Below are 19,498 nucleotides of genomic sequence, written 5' to 3' on the forward strand. Positions count from 1 at the left end.
GAGAGGAGAAGGGCACACTGTGAGAGGGAAGAGAAGTCAGCGAGTCTGCAAATTGCTTCAGCGAGGAAGGAAAAGAGAATTGACTTCTTTCCTTCCCATGAGTCAGGGATGATCTGTCAGGGAGATGGGGATTCTTATTTGATTTATTTAGCAAATATTTATGGAGGGCCTATTGTGTGTGAACTGTGATACTAGGCAACGGGAGCTGGCATAAAGAGATTCTTGCTCTCAAAGGAATCTACAGTCTTTCTGAAGAAACACACGCACGCCCAGACAAATAGCAGGGAGTGAGAAAAAAGGAAGAGGAATGGGACCGGAGCAGATAAGCTAAGTGGTCCTGGCAGCCCCAGATCACTCACCCTGGGTGCCGGGCGTGTCGGTGGTGCGTGGTGGGGTAGCAGAGGGGAGCCTGATGCATGTGAGTGGAGAGGCCACAGGGGGCCTCCTAGGAAAAGACAAGGTGAAGTGATGAAGTATGTGTACTCAGTCATGTCCGACTCTTTGCAACCTCACAGACTGTAGCCTGCCGGGCTCCTCTGTCCATGGGATTTTTCCAGCAAGAATACTGGAGTGGGTTGCCATTTCCTCCTCTAGGGGACCTTCTTGACTCAGGGATCGAACCCAAGTCTTCTGACTCTCCTGCATTGGCAGGCAGATTCTTTACCACTGAGCCACCTGGGAATCCCTAAGTGATGAAGAGCTAGACCTAAAAGTGCCAAAAACACTTAGAGCTGAGTTACCTGAGACCAACTGAGAGAGGAAGAGGCCTTTGCCTTGGGCTTTCTGCATGTGAGCCCAAGACACATACCCATCTCCAAGCTCAGATGGAAGCTGCCACAGGGATGCCTGGCAACAGGTCTAGAGGCCCTAGTAATCGTCCCTCTTCTGTGTTTCTCACTCTATCGGACCATTGTTTCAAAATGGCTCACGCCATGGTGGAGACTTGGCCTCTCATAGCTCCAACTCATGTCTTTACAAGCTCAGGCCACAGAGAGACACTGCCCATCCACGGAAACAATAATCCATGGAAGAACTGCTAGATCTATCTCAGATCAGATGGGGAACCCGGACCAGTCTCTGGGGCCAGGGACGCAAAGGCATCTAAACAGCTTCAACTCTCATTTGATTTCCAGAGCTAGAGCCCGGAGGACGGCAAGTGTCAAACAAAACAATCGTTTCCAGCTCAGGTTCCATCTGCTCGTGGTGGCAAGAGCTCGGCCTCCCACCGGAAATGAGTGGCATTACAGAACAGACTACGCCGACATTAGTTTTGTGGAAAGAGTACCCACCTCGGAGCCCAAGGATAGCGTCAGGCCAGATGCGGGGCAGGGGACTGAACACCGTAATTGGAAGAAAACCTGAGCCTTTTGACTCCAGCTTAGGTAATGTGGCCTGCAATATTCTCTGTCTTGCACTGGGCAACTCAGTCACATCTTGGTTTAGGAAAATTAGCAGAATTGGAAGTCAGAATAGAGCTTGTTTGTTTGTCAATATCACCAGTCTGACAAATCAAGACCCTGAAGATGGTCCTCCATGGTGGGCAGCTACAGATGGCCCAGATTCAGGGGCCTCTCAGGCCAGCACAGGAGCCATCTGGGGTCCACTACCCTGAGCAGAAACATAATCTGCACCACAGAGATGCCCCACTGTCATAGCAAGACATCAGCCACTGGGACACATGTGCAAACTGGACAGGCTGAGAGCTATTCGTAACCTCATCTTTGCCTTTTCTTCTCTGCCCTGTCTCACATAATACCAAACAGTTTATGCAGAGGTTTCATTAAGCACTGGAAATTTCTAAGCTTTCAGTTTCTCTCCTCAATTCTTGCTCCTCTTTCCCAAGACATATGAGCTATCACAGGGTTTTTTCCTTTAGTTTTTCCTTCTGGTTAGCCCAGAAGTTGGTTGTGGCCTTGACTTGACTTGACTGGTTGCTTGGGCATTCCTTCCACCACACAGCCTAGACCCAATTGCATGAGTGGAATCCAGCATGGCCAGACCGATGGGATGATCCCTTCACATCCGTTCTCCTAGGGCAGAAAGGGACCACTCCTGCTCTGGATAAGAGTATTTCAAAATTTGCTTCTGGATTAGATGCTAGCCCCAGCTTTCCAGGCTTCCCTGGTAGCTCACTTGGTAAAGAATCTGCCTGCAGCGCAGGAGACCCAGGTTCGATCCCCGAGTCGGGAAAGTCCCCTGGAGAAGGAAATGGCAATCCCCTCCAGTATTCTTGCCTGGAAAATCCTATGGACATAGGATCCTGGCAGGCTACAGTCCATGAGGTCGCAAGAGTCAGACCCGACTTAGGGATTAAACCACCACCCAGCTTTCCACCTAACAGCGGCACCTGGGAAGGGAACTTGAAAGTTTCTGGTGAGCATTGTCTGGTGATGGGTTTCCTTGTGGAGGACTTAAGACCTAGCACCTGGGAATGAACGAAGAGGAGAGATACAGATGATAGATAGATAGATGATAATAAACAGACATAAAACAGGTGAGGGGATAGAGAGTGTGAGAGAGAATACATGTATGTATATACCTATGTATGTGTGCACACACAGTTCAGTGTATGGAAAGAATATTTCACCTGGAGGCAATGATGAAAAAGGCATTTCACGATGGACTTTTAAAAACAAGGAGCTTCTTCTGAACTCATATATTCTTCTACCTATCCTTAAAGAGATCATTTTACAAATGAAAATAATGTATTCATAGTTCAATGAAAGCACATCCTTTTAAGCTTGCTTCTGGCCCACACTAGGCTAGATTTCCAGTGGAAGCATGGTTTCAAGTTTCCCCCCAGCCAGTCACAACACTTTGGGATTCTGGTATAGGTTGTCATATCCACATGCAATGTGAGGGCTTTTGAGAAAAATGTTCCTGTTCTTAAATAGTAAATGCATTTTCAAGGAAGGAACAGTGAAACAAAGAGAATAGAGGTTTATTTTTTAAAAAGTTTCTGGGCAAAGGTAGTTTGAGAGATATCCAGGAGAAAAGGTGAAGAGAAAATTGGTAAAAATGAGTTTTCCTGCTATGCAGTTGGGTGAAACATTCCACACCTCAATTTACCATGATGATAACATGAGATTATTATGTGCCACTGTCTTCACGTCGGCACCAGTTCTGGGAGGAATAAGAGCTGGAATGGCTGATTTCTCGCACATCTGGTAAAGCTATGAGTGTGAGCATGTGAAGTTGCTCAGTTGTGTCCGACTCTTTGCGACCCCGTGGACTGTAGCCCACCAGGCTCCTCTGTCCATGGGATTCTCTAGGCAAGAATATGGAGTGGGGCGCCATTTCCTTCTCCAGGGTATCTTCCTGATCCAGGGATTGAACCTGAGTCTCCTGCGTTGCAGGCAGACACTTTATCCTCTGAGCCACAGGGAAGCCCTTTATCAGAAATTAAATGATAAGAATAATGATGACTAGTGTTCTTACAGGACACTTGAGGGCCTGAAGGCCTTTGCAGATGTTGTTTCTTTACCTGGAATTGTTTTCCTCTCTCATTTGTTTGGATAACTTACACTATTCTTTAATTCTAGCCTAAAAATTACTTCCCAAAATAGACCTTCCCCTCCAAGGCTGGGTTATGTTCCCTTGCTATATAAAGCACACCCTGCACTTTCCTTTATAGAACCTATAAATATAATCAATGAGTTATGTATTTAGTTAATATGGTCCCCTCATCAGATATAAAAGGCTACCATCATCTTTGCCACATCCTCACTATCCACCGTGGAACCATCACACAGCAGGTACTTGGTAATGAACCAGACCACGCTGCAAATGAGGTTTCGGGCTGGACAGATCCTGCATGAGGCAGTCCACTGTCAGATAAGACTTAATTTTTTCAGTCTTGGTTTCTAAAGCTATAAAATGAGGATAAAATAGCACCTAGAGCTGTTAAGTGAGCGTGTATAGACTTCACACAGTGCTGGCCACACTGAACAAACTCAGTAAATATTTTTGATCATTATAATTAACATTCCCATTTGGTAAATAGAAAACCCATGTCTAACATTACATTTTAAACATAAAGTGTGATGACAGGCTGTCTTTTCCAACTGTGTTATCTTTAAGTATGTAAATCTCATGTAAAGAAAAATGAAATATTGGTGTGATTTTATTCATTATTTATTACCTATTAATAGGTAAATGAGTTTACTTAGAGGTTTTTTCCTGCAGAAAAATAACATACTTGTCAGTAACTAGCAAAGCAGCTGGAGTGTGACCGTGGAGCCAGACTGAGTAGGGTTAAAACCTACCACTGCAACTTACTAACCTCATGTCTGTGGTTAAGGTCATTGACTTTTGCCATCAGACGACCCTATCCACTTCCTCCTTTTGCCCCAGGCATGCCGACACCACCCCACCCCCACCTTCCCTCCACAGTTCAGAGGGTGGCTCCCTTCATAATTTTTGTTGACTTCCGTAGCCATTAAAACGATCTTTCCAATTCTCAAACCATTCACTGACTTGACTTTTCTCCTCAAACGATGCTGTCCCCCACTCTCACTCCCATGATCATAGCCTAGATTGCCAATATCTGCAACCTCTCCTTGGTCACAGCTTCAAGAATCCCAGTATCTGACCATCACTTCCTGCCCTCCCAGTTCATTCCTCCTATATCCACAGAATATTTTCTATCCATCTGAGCCTTAAAACCCATTCATCTAACTACCATTTTATTGACCCTCACCCACCTCACGTACCCTCTTTCCTCTTTACTCAAATTAAATGCTGTGATCCATTATTGTAATCACCCTTTCAGGGAACCTCAACTCTCTCGCCCTCCATTGCTTCATCATACTTGTCTGAAACACTCCAACACTGGTTAAACTCAGTGACCCCGTGGCTTCCATTTCTGTGTCTGCACAAATGAATGTTGCTGGCAACCATGCTGATTGGTCTCCCTTTAAATCTTACACCACTGACCTCAAGTGGGCTCTGCATACTGCCTACCGATCAAACCACATCTTCCCTGTCTCTTCTCCCTCCCACTCTCAAGATCATTATCTCATACCTTATTTTTCTCCTTACACCTCCAAAACCTCCTCCCCCATCCTCGCCCTCAGCTAATGGTCTGCTTCCTACCTAACTGGGAAAACAGAGGCAGTCAGATTAAAAGCTGGCCCCACCACATCCACCCACCCACCTGCTCCTGTGCCCAGTACTTGGCCCTCCTTCCAGTAATTAGGCAGAAATAGCTTGTGCTCCTGTCTAGAATTATCCCTTCTTGACTCACCCTTGGACTCCAAGCAATGAGATCTAAGGGGAGAAGCCCTAGATGGAAGTTACAAGTTCAACCTCCTTCTGCTATTAGGACCACAAGCAAGTGAGACTACCTTAGAGCCTCTGTTTCTTCAGATGCAGAGTGGGGATCCTGAGTTGAGCATACGTAACTTTATGCTGCTGACCAAACTGTGTATACATTTCAGACACTTAACAATCTTTGATTTTTCATTTTTAATCAACCTTATTTTTGCAATATTTTCTCTTTTGCATACATGTGCTTGAGTTTTGCATACATGAGTTTGAGTAACTTCCGGGAGTTGGTGATGGACAGGGAGGCCTGGCGTGCTGCAGTCCATGGGGTTGCAAAGAGTCAGACGTGACTGAGCAACTGAACTGAACTGAACTGAATTGATACGTGTGCTTGTGTATGTTTAACATGTTATCTCATTTAAAGATAGAATGGTGAAAACCTGACATAGATCCTGCCTCTCAGTGGCTCAGTTTTCTTACACATAAAATGGGATAACAATGTTGAGTCCTGCCCCAAAGCCACAGGTGCAAGGCAGTGTACCAAGGCCACAGAAGCAGAGTCCAGAACCAAGGTCACCTCCGAAGCTGACTGAGCCTCTTTGTAGTCTTGCCAAAATCCTTGCTGATCATCACTAACAATCTTCCTGACTTCCAATTAGGCAAAGATGCCCACTCCAGTAAACACCCTATAGTGCCCCGACCAATCACCTAACATCAACCTTCCAGCAGGAATTTTCTTTATCTTGAGGCTATAAAAATTGGTTACTAACCCACGAAAACTGTCAACTCTCCCTGGTCCTTCAGGAGGTTGGCCCACTGTGGTCACAATGCCCACTTTATATCTGCCTTTTGTTCTTAATAAACTCACTCCTTTCTGTAATATGCTATGTCTGGAAATTCTTTTCCAACCCACACTCGGACTGCCTCAACAAATAATAGTACCCACCTCATCAATTGAACAGGATTAAGCAATCAGCCCTGGGATTTCTTTGGAGGGAATGATGCTGAAGCTGAAACTCCAGTACTTTGGCCTCCTCATGCGAAGAGTTGACTCATTGGAAAAGACTCTGATGCTGGGAGGGATTGGGGGCAGGAGGAGAAGGGGACAACCGAGGATGAGATGGCTGGATGGCATCACTGACTCGATGGACGTGAGTCTGAGTGAACTCCGGGAGTTGGCGATGGACAGGGAGGCCTGGCGTGCTGCGATTCATGGGGTCGCAGAGAGTCGGACATGACTGAGCGACTGAACTGAACTGAACTGAACTGAAGCAATCTAATATCTGTAAAAACTTATAATAACCTTGGATATAGTAAGTCCTGAATAAATGTAGGCTGTTATTACTCACATCTTGTTTGGAATGTAGGTTCTAAAACTTGAAGAGGCTTTCTGCTCAAGAAAATTTGAAGTATATAAAATGAATTTGAAAATCACAATAACAAACACATGTTGTGACTTCCCCCCCAAATTTTGGAATTCAGGAATACAACCTTGACCCCCAAAAGTGGCAGTGAAGACAAATACACACAGCATGATGGTTAATTTTATGAGCCCACTTGACTGGGCCACAGGGTGCCTAGAAATTTGGTCACACATTATTCTGTGTATTGGGGTGAGGATGTTTGAATGGGATTAACATTTGAATTGGTAGACTGAGTAAAGCAGATGGCCCTCCACAATCTGGGTGGGCTTCATCCAATCAGCTGAAGGTCTGAATAGGATTAGAAGACTCACCCTCCCCAAAGTAAGAGAGAATGCCTTCTGCCTGATGGCTTCAAACTGAGACATCCATCCAATTTTTCTGCCTTTGAGCTCAAAGTTAAACACTGAATTTTCCTGGGTCTTGAGCCAACTAGGACTACACCGTTCACTTCTCCTAGATCTCAGGCCTCTGGACTCATATGCAACTACCCTATTGGGTCTCCTGGGTTTCCTGATTGCTGACTGCAAACCTTGGGACTTATCAGCCTCCATAATCACATAAGCCAGTGCCTTACATCCTTCTTTATATCCTACATCCTATTGGTTTTGTTCATTGTAGAATGCTAAAAATATACTCTGTAGAATGCTAATACACTCTGTAGAATGCTAATATACTCTGTAGAATGCTAATGAGACCCCATGGACGGTAGCCTACCAGGTTCTTCTGTCCGTGGAATTCTCCAGGCATGAATACTGGAGTGGGTAGCCATCTCCTTCTCCAGGGGATCTCTCTGACCCAGGGATAGAACATGGGTCTCCCGCACTGCAGGCAGATTCTTTATCATCTGAACCACCAGGGAAACCCATACACCCATATACACACAGATACTGTACATATAAATACAGAATCCACACTTAACCTTTTTTGTCAACACAAAGCATGTCAGAGAATTGTAGCAGTGAGGAAACATGGGCATGGGCCCCAGGTTTGCAGAAGACATTGTAACTTGATTCCTGTCACTTGCCTTATGGGGAGAAAGGATAAGCATCTGCTTCAGCAGACTCAGGGAGCACCCTAGAAGGCTGAGTCCATATGTCCTCAGTTGGGGAAAGCTGGCCTAGAGACTTGCAGTTCCCCTGTATATTCTGAGATCAAAGATTAAATAAAGCAGAAGGAGAAAATCTTGAGTGGGTCAGAAAAAGTTGGAAATAGTAGCTGACATTCATTGACCACTGGCCACATGCCAGGCAGGCACACGTTCAGTGCTGCACACACATCAGCACACGCTTTCACTACTACCCGGGGAGCCACACAGCTGTATAGTTATTACGCTCAGGTTTCCAAGGTTGAGCATGGCTAAGTCAGTTGCCTAAGGTCACTCAGCCAGCAAGGGCACAGGTGAGTGTTATCATGGATCACAGAGCCCGCACTTTGCCCTATGCCTTGCCTCCTCTTCTCACCACCATGGGCATAGGGCTACTGAGAAAATGTACAAAACTAGCGCCAGGTCAACAGACAAGGATGTTGTCTGTGTTTTGACCTGGCTTGCCCACCGCTGGCTTCTAGGGGCCAGTGGGGGCCTGGGGGCAAATATTATCTATAATGTCCAAGAATTACCTGCTCCTTTGCCTGTGTCTTCATTGGACAGTCTGTGATGTACCATGTGGTATTAAAGTCACCTGTCTTCCCCTTTGGGTGTCCTTGCACTGCTTATAGCTACTTAATCTCATTTATCCCCGCATCTCTCCTAAGTGCTGTCTGGCATAATGGTTCTCAAACTCTGTGGTACATCAGACTCACACCACACACAGGCACAATGCTTCTTAAACTTTAGTTGCTCCCATCCACCTATCTAGTGGGGCCAGGCATCAGTATTTTTTAAAAGTTAGGCAGCTGGTTCTAATGCACACAATAGCTTGAGAATTGCGGACGTAACATATGCACACTCACACTCTCTGTCAATCTTTACAAATGAGTTTGGTTTTCTATACAAAATGATTGCCATTAAAAACCAGAAATTACAATCTAGACTAAGGATTCACTGGAACCCATTTTTTAAATTTCTGAATAATAATGAGGGACAAAGCCTATTGAGTTCCTTCCTATTCCCTTTATTGATAAATTAAGATATTCCAAATTTCATTATAATTGGTGTATATTCGTTTTTTTTTTAATTGTCATTTTGATTTTAGTGGGCCACTTTCATTAAAACAGAATTATACAAAACTGTGGCTTCCCTGGTAGCTCAGCCGGTAAAGAATCCACCTGCATTGCAGGAGACCCCGGTTCTATTCCTGGGTTGGGAAGATCCCCTGGAGAAGGGAATAGGCTACCCACTCCAGTATTCTTGTCTTTCCCTGGTGGCTCAGATAGTAAAGAATCTGCCTCTGATGCGGGAGACCTGGGTTTGACCCCTGGGCTTAGGACACTTATTCCACTGGCTGCATGTATCACTTTGAATTTTGGATCATCCCACAATGCTGTCCCAGGATAAACACCCCGCTCCCATAAAGCTGCCAGATCCTACTTGAGATGGTCCACTCCTAATAGGTTATTACTAGGTATTATTAACATAATGGGCTTCCCAGGTGGCGCTAGTAGTAAAAAAGTTGCCTGACAATGCAGGAGACATAAAAGACATATGTTCAATCCCTGGGTCGGGAAGATCCCCTGGAGGAGGGCATGGCAACCCATTCCAGTATTCTTGCCTGGAGAATCACCATGGATAGAAGGGCCTGGCGGGATACAGTCTATGGGGTCACAAAGTCGGACATGACTGAGCTACTAAGCACAGCATAGCACATACAGCACTGAGATTTTCCTACGTTTATAAATTCACTCACAGATACAGATACACCCCCATACATACATGCATGCATGCATACATAAAAGTGTCTGTGTACATGACACACACACTCATTCACAAACTCACACACCTTGCCACAACTACTGCAACACTTCCTTTGGGGGCCAAGCGAGGGGTGATCAGATGGCTGGTAGGACTCAGAGTTGCTCTCTGCCACCTCTATTAACCCCCTGGCAGCTTCTATGGACACTGACAGCAGACCGGGGAGAGGAGCCCCTGCCAGCAGAGTCTCCTGCAGACACACCTGGGCCTTCAGTCGTTCACATAAATTACCCTAAAAGGCTCAGATTTTGTGGGTGGGCTCTGGAGTCAGATCCCCCTTCAAGTCCAAGGTCTGGACTTCAGTTCCTTGCCAGCGGTGTGAAACTGACCAGATATTTACCCTTTTCAGCCCTCACTTTCTTTCCCTGTGAAATTGTGATAATAGTACCTGCCTGTTTCTTCCTAGGGGTGTAAAATAATCAATGAATAAACACAGTTTCAAGGCAATGACTGACATACAGTTGTCACTTTCTAAATGTAAGTTTCCTTCCTTATTTTTCTCTGGACTCTGTATCTGCAGGCTCGGTTGATTTCTCACTCTGGGCTAATGCAGCCAGGGTCTCAAGTTCAGTCCTCCTGAAAGCCTGTTAGTCTCTCCTACTCCTGCCTATGGGCAAAGCCTGCACCAGATATCGCTAGACACCCATCTTTGCTCACAAATGCACAGGACAGGAGCTTAGTGATGGATCTGTGCAAATCCATCTCTGCACAAGAAAATCGACTCAACCCTTACTTGCTGTGGAGTGTGACCTAACGGTAAGAGAAGGGTACAAACCTGGGACTCCCTCCTCCTCCGCAGATGCACCCCTTCAATTCCAGTGAGGGGCTAGGAAAGTGAACAACACTAGCACGAAAGGAGGGCGACAGATGAGAGGCAGAGGATATACAAGAGAAGGACAGCTTCCTCCATTCCTGGGATTTTATGTGAAGGGAAACTGACAATGTAAATAAGCCAGGGAACCAGGGGAGAATCACAATAGCCACCAAGGACTTGTCTTTAGTATGAGTACAGCGCTTTTACCTTTTCCCCAAAGTCCTTTCATATCTACTAATTTGCTTCCATTCAACGTGTTACTTAGCAAATTTCATTATTGATTCAATCCCTCATTCACTCATTCCTTTATTTATTTACTTGAAAAATATGAATTAACCAATTGCATTGCTAAACACCATCAAGGGACACAGAAATGATTTAATACACATTCTCTGTCATCAAGGACTTCATTAATGAAGTGAGTCATTCCTCGAGCAGTGATTCAGCACCTCTGATGAGCCAGATGTAATGGGGAGTGCTGAGACACACAGATGAAAGGCAGGTCCCTGTCTGAGATCATGGTCAAATGGTGTAAGAATGATGGTAAACAACCCATGACATTTGGGTTGTCAATTTTTATGATAAAGCAAGTAAAAATCATCATTTACTGTACAATTACTGGCAGTCAATGAGCCAAGGGCTTTATATTTATCATTTCACTTAATTCTCATAAAAACTTTTGAGATATAGGCACTAAGGTTTGGTGGTTTAGTCGCTAAGTCGAATCTGACTCTTGTGACCCCGTGGACTGTATGTAGCCTGCCAGGTTCCTCTGTGCATGGGATTTCCCAGGCAAGAATGGGTTGCCATTTCCTTCTCTAGGAAGAGATCGAATCTGGGTCTCCAACATTGGCATGCAGCTTCTTTACCGCTGAACCATTAGGGAAGCCTATAGCATTCCCATTTGATAGATGGGGAAAGTGAGGCTTAGGAAAAATAAAGAACATGTGGCAATGTCTCACAGCTAACGCTTGGCAGAGTCTAGGCTCCAGCTCAGTGATCTCAGATGCCAAAGCCCTTGCAACAACCTCCGTGAACATCATTCTCCCTGGTGCTATGGGGGACAAAGGGGAGTTGTTGGGCTGCACTGGCTGGAAGGGTTAACGAGATGAGGACACGTCTGCACTCCCAAGCAGAGATGAGGAGGTGGGAGGGAAAAGACTGAGTTTTAACTGAGAGCATCTGGCGAGATGTGGAGTAGGCAGCGAGACAAGCAGGGCTGGCATTTAAAAGAAAAGGAAATAAGAAAGAGAATGGGAGTGAAAACAGGGGCCGTGGGAGGAGCAGAGCGAGTATTGATAATAACAAGCGACTGATCAATCATTTACTATCCCCATGTACTTCTATTTCATATTAATAGATAAGATCGCTGAGGCTCAGCGAGGTTACACTGTCGAAAATAGCACAGAAGACTGATGAGGTAGAATCATTCATTCATTCATCTGCTCAGCATATATGTGCTCAGCAGTCAGCACGGGCCAAGTTCTGTGTTCTGGGGGTACAGAGGTGAACAGAAGTGAAGATGGTGAGGTTTTGCATCATGAGTTTATACTAATGAAGATACAGTCATCACAGCTGATGTGAGTGCTCCAAAGAAAGGAGTGTGGCCTTGGGTGTGTATGCTTAAGGAGAGCCTGTCTGAGAAGGTGAGGCTTAAGCACTGGGGGAGATCTTTGCATACAAATCTGATCCTGTCTCACCCTTTAAATTCCTGATTGGCCCCTCACTGACTCTTCCCTGACCCTTCCCTACCTCACTAGCTTCTTCCACGGCCTCTCTCCCTGTTTGTTACACCAGAGTCGTGGACACTGATGGTTCCTACAGGGGCCAGGCTTTTCTCAACCCAGGAGACCATCCAGGGTATGCTAGTCCTACAAAGCCTTGTACCTCATTCTCAACTGGCTGCTGCTTTCTCATCTCTCGGTTTCAATGGGAACACAGCCGCAGAGACCTCAGATTTCAAGTTGCCCCTCTCCTCCCCTCACTTCAGTGGCTCTCTGTTAGCCGGTTCTTTTCCCAGCGGTATTTTCACAACCCATAAGTACTCTGTTTTGAGTTTGTTTTCTTGTTTGTTCTAGTGCCATCCTCGTCAGACTGTTTATACCTTGAGGGCAGGAGCCTTGCAAGTCTACTCCTCATGATATCTGCATTAATTAAAAAAATATTATTTATTTATTTTAACTGGAGGCTAATTAAGTTACAATATTGTAGTGGGATTTGCCATACATTGACATGAATCAGACATGGGTGTTCATGTGTTCCCCATCCTGGACCCCCCTCCTACCTCCCTCCCCAATGGTATATTCAATTCTTAGCAGAACCCAACACACAGTAAACTCTCAAGAAAAAAAAAAATTAACGAATGATTTTGATGATTATAAATAAGCAAGCATATGTGTGTGTGTGGTGTCCATCTGTATTAGAGAGAGGAAAAATAAAAGAATCACCAAGCCGAGTTTCAAGGTAATAATTATAACACTAGCATCAGCAGTCTTCATGAAGAAATTAACTGACAATAAAAGCAGAGACAAAATATGTAGATATTTTCCTGAAGAAATTTAGGTAGTGAAAGTAAATGAGAAAAATACAAGGGAGCAATAGTAAGGTCAAGGGATCATTTGACATTTGAATAAAGGACAGAAGGTGTCTGGATACAAATGATGCAAGAAATAGTTGATTGGACAGCAAGGGTGTCTAGAAAGTAAGAAGAGTTAGAATGACGGATTAAGGTGGGGAATTTAGCTTTAGCGCTGAGAAGAGCACAGCCATTTCAAAGACAGGAGTGAGGCAGGGTAAAGACGAGGACAGACTGAAAGTAGCTAGAAGGAAGGAAAGGGAGCCTGTGCCACACAGCTCTGATTTTGCTAAGTCAGGTCTGAGGTTAGGAGCTGAGAGCCAGGGTCTGGGACAGAACTGAGTACTCGAGGAGAGGCAAAGGTTTTCAGCTAATGACAAGGGATGAATAAGAAGACTCGATGCTGCTGTGAGTCCCTGGTTGGAATTATAGAAAGAACACCCATTAGCAGGTTTCTCCAGGATTCTCTTTAGCTCTAAGATGTGGAGCAGCAGAGAAGCAAATAGAAAGCTCTCATAAAGGCTGGAAGGGGCCAGGAAAGAGAGACAGAATATAAGGACAGGGATGACTTCGCTTGGGGTCTAGGCTGCCTGGAGCCAGGAAAGAGACAATGGATTTGATGGATATTGAAAAAAGAAGTCAAAGAGTCTTTGGGAGGTTAGAGTGGGGCAAGGAGAAGCTGGGAGGCTGTGGAGAACTTCAGAGTTCAAAAACTTAATGATGTGATGCTTTTAAAATATAATGCCTTGCTGGGAATCACCTAAAGTAGAGGAGAATTAGAAGACCTTGATGAACTGAGATGTTTAGAAGGAAAATTAACATACGTGTTTCTTTGTTCATGCAGTCAGCCAACAATTGCTAAGGATTTCCTATGTGTCAAACACTATACCCATCATTGGGAAAATAAAGTCAAGTAAGATTTAGCCCTTCTCCAAAAGGACCCACAATCTAATGAAAGAATCTGATAAATCAATGGCTTATTATCATACATTGTGTTATGGGTAGAATTGTGTCCCAACAAAAAGTTATATTAAAGCTCTAATCCTCAGGTGTGCAAGATGTTACCTTATTTGAAAATTAGGTCCTTGCAGATGTGATCAGTTAACATGAGGTCGCACAGGAGTAAAGCGGGTCCCTACTCTAATGAGATTGATGCTTTTAGAAGGTGACTAGGTGAAGACATAGACACAGATAACACCGTGTAGAGAGAGAGAGACTGGAGGAATGTAGCAGCAAGTGAAGGAACATCTAGGGCTAGGGAGAAGCTGGAAGAGGCAAGAAATAATCTTCAGGGGGAGCATGGCCCTGCAAACACCTTGATTTCAGGTTTCTGGCCTCCAGAACTAGGAGGCCATGTGTTTCTACTGTTTTCAACCACCCAGTCTGGGGCACTCGGTATGGCCACCCTAGGAAATACATACACCCCACTAGGTAAAATGTATTCAATGGAGGTACATTTGGGATGTTCTGGAGCCACAGAGAAACACTGTCTATTACTGGGGACCAAAGAATGACTTGCAGAGAAGGTGGAAAAAACCCAGTTTGAAGTATCCATATGAATTGATTTGGTAAAGACATGGGAAATGCAGTCCACAGGGAGATGAAGTCTCACCTTTAGTCATGAAGATGAGATGGGTTCCAGTGATCCCAGCAGCCAGGAGACAGGCACTGGAGCTGAGCTCAGGGATCAGGGCAGAGCAGAGCTGATAGGAGGCTTTGGGTGCCAACATAAGAATCTGGGGTTTTATCCTGAAAGGGAATGGAGAGCTTCTGCTGAAGGAATTTACACTGTGGAGATGAGAAGACGAGTTAGCAGGCTCAGGGAGGAATCTCTAAGAGAAATGAGAAGGGCGGGAATGAAAGGGAGCAGTCAGAGGAGAGGGGACCGTTGTGAGATTAAGAAAAGAGAAATTGACAGGACACAGAGAGGAATTGGGTTTAAGGGTGAAGAAGAGAGAGGAAGTGAGAATGAAACTCAGATTTCTGGCTTGAGCAGCCAGGTGGTGGCGGCTCCAGCCTCTGTGCTGGGGCATGTAAAGGAAGAAAAAGTTTGAGTTCAGTTTGGGGTGCACTGACTTCAAATCGTTCAAGCTGAGTAGGAATGAGGTCATGAGAGCTACAAGGTAAAGATCCATCACGTTCTGTTGCGTCAAATAAAGAGTCTTGAGAAGTGGTAAGTGAGAAGATAACTGGAAGGTCAGATCAGCAGAAAGATGGAAGTGGCCTGAAAGTGCAGAATTCCGTTACAGTTGACCTTGAACAACATGGGTAGTAGGTATATCAACCCTCCCCATCCAAGTCCCACGGTTGGGACTCTGCATGGAATTTAGAGTTGGTCCTCCACCCCCTCTGGATCCATGGTTCCTCCATATCTGCACTGCATTACGGATGCATGTTAAGGTCACTTCAGTCGTGTCTGACTCTGTATTACCCCATGGACCATAGCCTGCCCGGCTCCTCTGTCCATGGGATTCTCCAGACAAGAACACTAGGGTGGGTTGCCATCCCCTCCTCCAGGGCACCTTCCCAACCCAGGGATAGAACCTGTGTCTCTTACGTCTCCTGCACTGGCAGGCGTGTTGTGCCAGCTGGGAAGCCTTACTGCATCATAAGGACAACAACTGGTAAAAAAAGCTTGTCTACAAATGTTCTTGCACAGTTCAGACCTATATCGTTCAAGAGCCACTGTAGTAAAAGAGCTTTTACAACTAAATCTGCCCCAAAGAAATTGGAGGCGAAGTCTCTGCAAATTTCCCTCTCCAGGGGCTGGCCCATGTCCAGCAAAGTCCTGTGAGGTATGTGGGGTTGGTTATTCATTGACTCCTGTAGGGAAGAAATAAGAGGAAGACAGAGAACAAGATGCCAAAATCATGGGTTTATCAATTACACCTGTTATGGAAAGTAATGCAGGCCATCAAATGGAGAGAGGTTACGTTAGGGTGAATATTTCAGACATCTCATTTCAGTGATTGTTGATCTGCTTGCGCCTAGCACAACAGTTGTTCTCAACCTTCATTGTGCATCAGAACACCCTGGGGGGCTCGCCAAAGTGTGAAATCCTGGGCCCCACCTTAGAGTTTCTGATTCAGTAGGGCTGGGGTGGGCTGGAGAACGTGCATTTCTAACAAGTTTTTGGGTAATGCTGATGCTGCTGGTCTGGGAACCACACTTTGAGACCTTGTACTAGTGATGTGAACCCTCACTGGGCATAGAATCAACTAGGATCTCCTAAACTATGCAAAGGCCAGGGCTTCCCCAGTGGCTCAGTGGTAAATAATCCTCCTGCAATGTAGGAGACAAGGGTTCGATCCCTGGGTTGGGAAGATCCCCTAGAGAAGAGCATGGCAACCCACTCCAGTATTCTTGCCTGGGAAATACCATGGACAGAGGAACCTGGCAGGCTACAGCCTGAGGGGTCACAAAAGAATCAGACACAACTTATTGACTAAACAGGAACAACGAGGCCAGGTTCAATCCCCAGAGATGTCGGATTTCATGAGTCTGTTATGGCTGACAGCCATTGGTGTGTTTTAACAGACTCACCAAGATTCTACTGCTCGGCCTGGGGAGAAAACGATAGTCCTGATTTGTTCCTGACACCAAGATAGACACCAAGCAGGAAACACAGAGTTAGAAGACTGCTGCTGTTGCTGCTAAGTCGCTTCAGTCGTGTCCGACTCTGTGTGACCCCATAGACGACAGCCCACCAGGCTCCCCTGTCCCTGGGATTCTCCAGGCAAGAACATTGGAGTGGGTTGCCAGTTCCTCCAATGCATGAAAGTGAAAAGTGAAAGTGAAGTCACTCAGTCGTGTCTGACTCTTAGCGACTCCATGGACTGCAGCCCACCTGGCTTCACTGTCCATGGAATTTTCCAGGCAAGAGTACTGGAGTGGGTGGGGTGCCACTGCCTTCTCTGAGTTAGAAGACTAGCAGAGGTCAAAGGGAGTCTAGATGAAGAAACATGTATATGCAAATATTTATGTAAGGTAAGAGAAGTGAGTAGTGGAGGTTTGGAAAACAATGGTGCAAAGCTTTGGGAAAGCAGGGGAAAGCCACAGAGTTGATAACCAAGGTGGGATTTGGAAAGAGAGACTGGGAAAGAGAAGAGGTTTGACCTTCCAGGTTGGTCACTGGGAGTTGGAGGGCAGTGGTAATGCACAGACGGTGAGGCTGGCTGGTGACCGAGGTGGTGTTCCTGTCCAGGAAGGGGAGGGAGCCCAAGAATGTGGTTTGCTTGGATAACACTAGTGGCTCAATGGGGCAGAGGCACCCGGACCACAGAGGCTAAAGCCTGGGATGAGGCTGATCGGGCTTGTTCCGGGGGGCAGGTCAGGGAGCAGCATGAAAGCCAGGCTGAGACTCTGGGTCGTCTGGGGTCACAGGGAGCGTGTGAAGAACTTCCTGCAGTGGCCCGGGCTTTCCCACTGGGCTCCCGTCCTGGGCTCACGGTTACGGCCTCCCACTGAAAATCATGACAGCTCCTCGCCTTTTCTTGTTATTTCCCATGTAAAAGACAGATAGGAAAAAGCAATTCAGTGCCTCGGTCTTGTTATACTCGCAGTAGATTTCAATCCCCTTTACTTATTTATGGGCCTATTTTTCCCAAGTGCACCTTTTTCCTGGTTTATTTGTAAACATCATTTTTATTCCTCTTAATCCTTTTGGCAGCATTAACTCATTCTGTACTCACTGCCCTTATCTCTCCTGTGAAAATGTTCATAGACATGGTTAAAATTCAGATTTTAATTTTTTTTACTATTCTCTCCCAAAACTTTTTCTGATTTGGGGTTTGGGGCTGTTTTCTCTCATAGGGGAGATTTGCTGAAGGCAACTCAGTCATCAGCTTGAGATGTGCTCTCTACCTTTTGTAACTCAGTCCCCTTGAGATGCACATATGGGCCTCTTTCTCTCTCTCAAACCTGCAGAGTATTTGCTCTGACCTTGGCCTTGGGCACAGTGGTTGAGCAGCCTCAGGCCTCTGGGCTCACAAAAGATTTTGGATTCCCATGGCTGTCCCTCCTGCAGACCCCACTGGCCTCAAATGCACTCATACAAATGACAGCTGCTGGGCCTGCCACTCTTGGATTGTGCCATTGTAGAATGTTCCAGCCGGAGTCTAATCCATTCTGTCAAGCCCACTGCAAGTCCGGCGATTGTAAGGGCCCAGTCAGAGGCCAGCGAAAGACACAGCAGCGGAGGCTGTCCTCCTTACTCACTGATTCAGTGAAAGCAATTTTGCGATTCCTTGGGTCTTTTAGCATCCTCCAAGAAGGGGCATTTATTCTCCCTCCACACTGCTGCTGCAGGCGCCAGGAACAAAGGCCAGGCTCAGCGATTGTTCTGCGCAGACAGCAAGGAGAAAGGAGTGCTCATCTGTACTGTTTGGCTTTTGATTTCTTCTCCTTCCAATTTAAGTGATGGGGGATGGTCAGCATTGCACTGGGGAGAAGGAAATGGGGGGACTTTACCTTCATTAGAACCGTCCAGAAATGAAAACCACTGCCGGGTAGGCAACGAGGTCACCATCATACTGAAGGCTGAGAGGTCGGATACTTTGGGAATGTTGGCGAGATGATTACGGCCTCCAGGGAAGGGCCGGGCTTGAGGAGATCATAACATCAAAAGACTTCAAGACCATATCCCTTACGGCAAACCCACGACCATGTGTCCATTGAACCATCGTGAATCTCAGCTCGCAAATTTCAGAGATTTGAGGTGATGGGACACACTTGCTGCCTCTTAGGGCAGGACATTCTGTTTTGAGATGCTGTTACATCGTCAACATTTTTCTTATTGAAATAAAATCTGCTTCCTTCTCATCTGTACCCATTAGTCTTGGGTCTGCCTTTCTGGAGCAAAACAGCACAAATCTAACTTTTCCTGTAGCAGCTGTTACCACATCCTCCCTTCAATTTGCCGTCTCTAGACTGAACAACCCCGGGTGCTGTACCCAGCCTGCCAACTGGCTGACCAGCCTCTGGTCACAATCATCTGGGCACTGTCCAGATTGTCACTGAGCTGCCCAGACCTAAAGCTTGAAATCTATGATTAGCCAGACCAGGGTACACTAGAGAAAGATTCGTGCACGCCTCCACCACCATCCCAACACTTTCCTGCACGTCCCGATGGCACTGATTCTGTGCAAAGCTGCCTTAGACACAGGGCGGGTAACAGCTCTCACTCCCCAGGGACAGAGGCCGATGGGGACGCCCACATTCTCACCATTGTGCCACTGTTGTGGGTGCTCTGGGGCACCTTCCCTCAGGACCCAGGCCTGAAGGTGTGGCTGCAGACAGACCTCAGCTGAGGCCCTCTCTGGGAAGCTGCTTTGCCCAATGTAGCCAGCCTCTGGTGACGGGCCCATGTGGGGTCAAGGTCCGATACCCTTGCCTCGATTTGAGATACCTCTAAAGGTCTGTCCCAGCTCTAGAGTTCCCCTGGGGCTAGCCGAAGCCTCTGTTACCACTGCCTGGCATGTGACTGCCTGCTGCTGCTGCTGCTGCTGCTGTTG

General features: G+C 46.1%; 1 protein-coding gene across 2 annotated transcripts in view; it reads right to left on the reverse strand.

Annotated features, from left to right (window-relative positions):
- Positions 1-19,498, reverse strand: part of ASTN1 (astrotactin 1) — a 356,098-nt gene that overhangs the window by 122,998 nt on the left and 213,602 nt on the right. The gene's annotated exons all lie outside the window — the stretch shown is intronic.

This window comes from Capricornis sumatraensis, chromosome 14, assembly GCF_032405125.1.
Source record: "Capricornis sumatraensis isolate serow.1 chromosome 14, serow.2, whole genome shotgun sequence".
Taxonomy (NCBI): domain Eukaryota; kingdom Metazoa; phylum Chordata; class Mammalia; order Artiodactyla; family Bovidae; genus Capricornis; species Capricornis sumatraensis.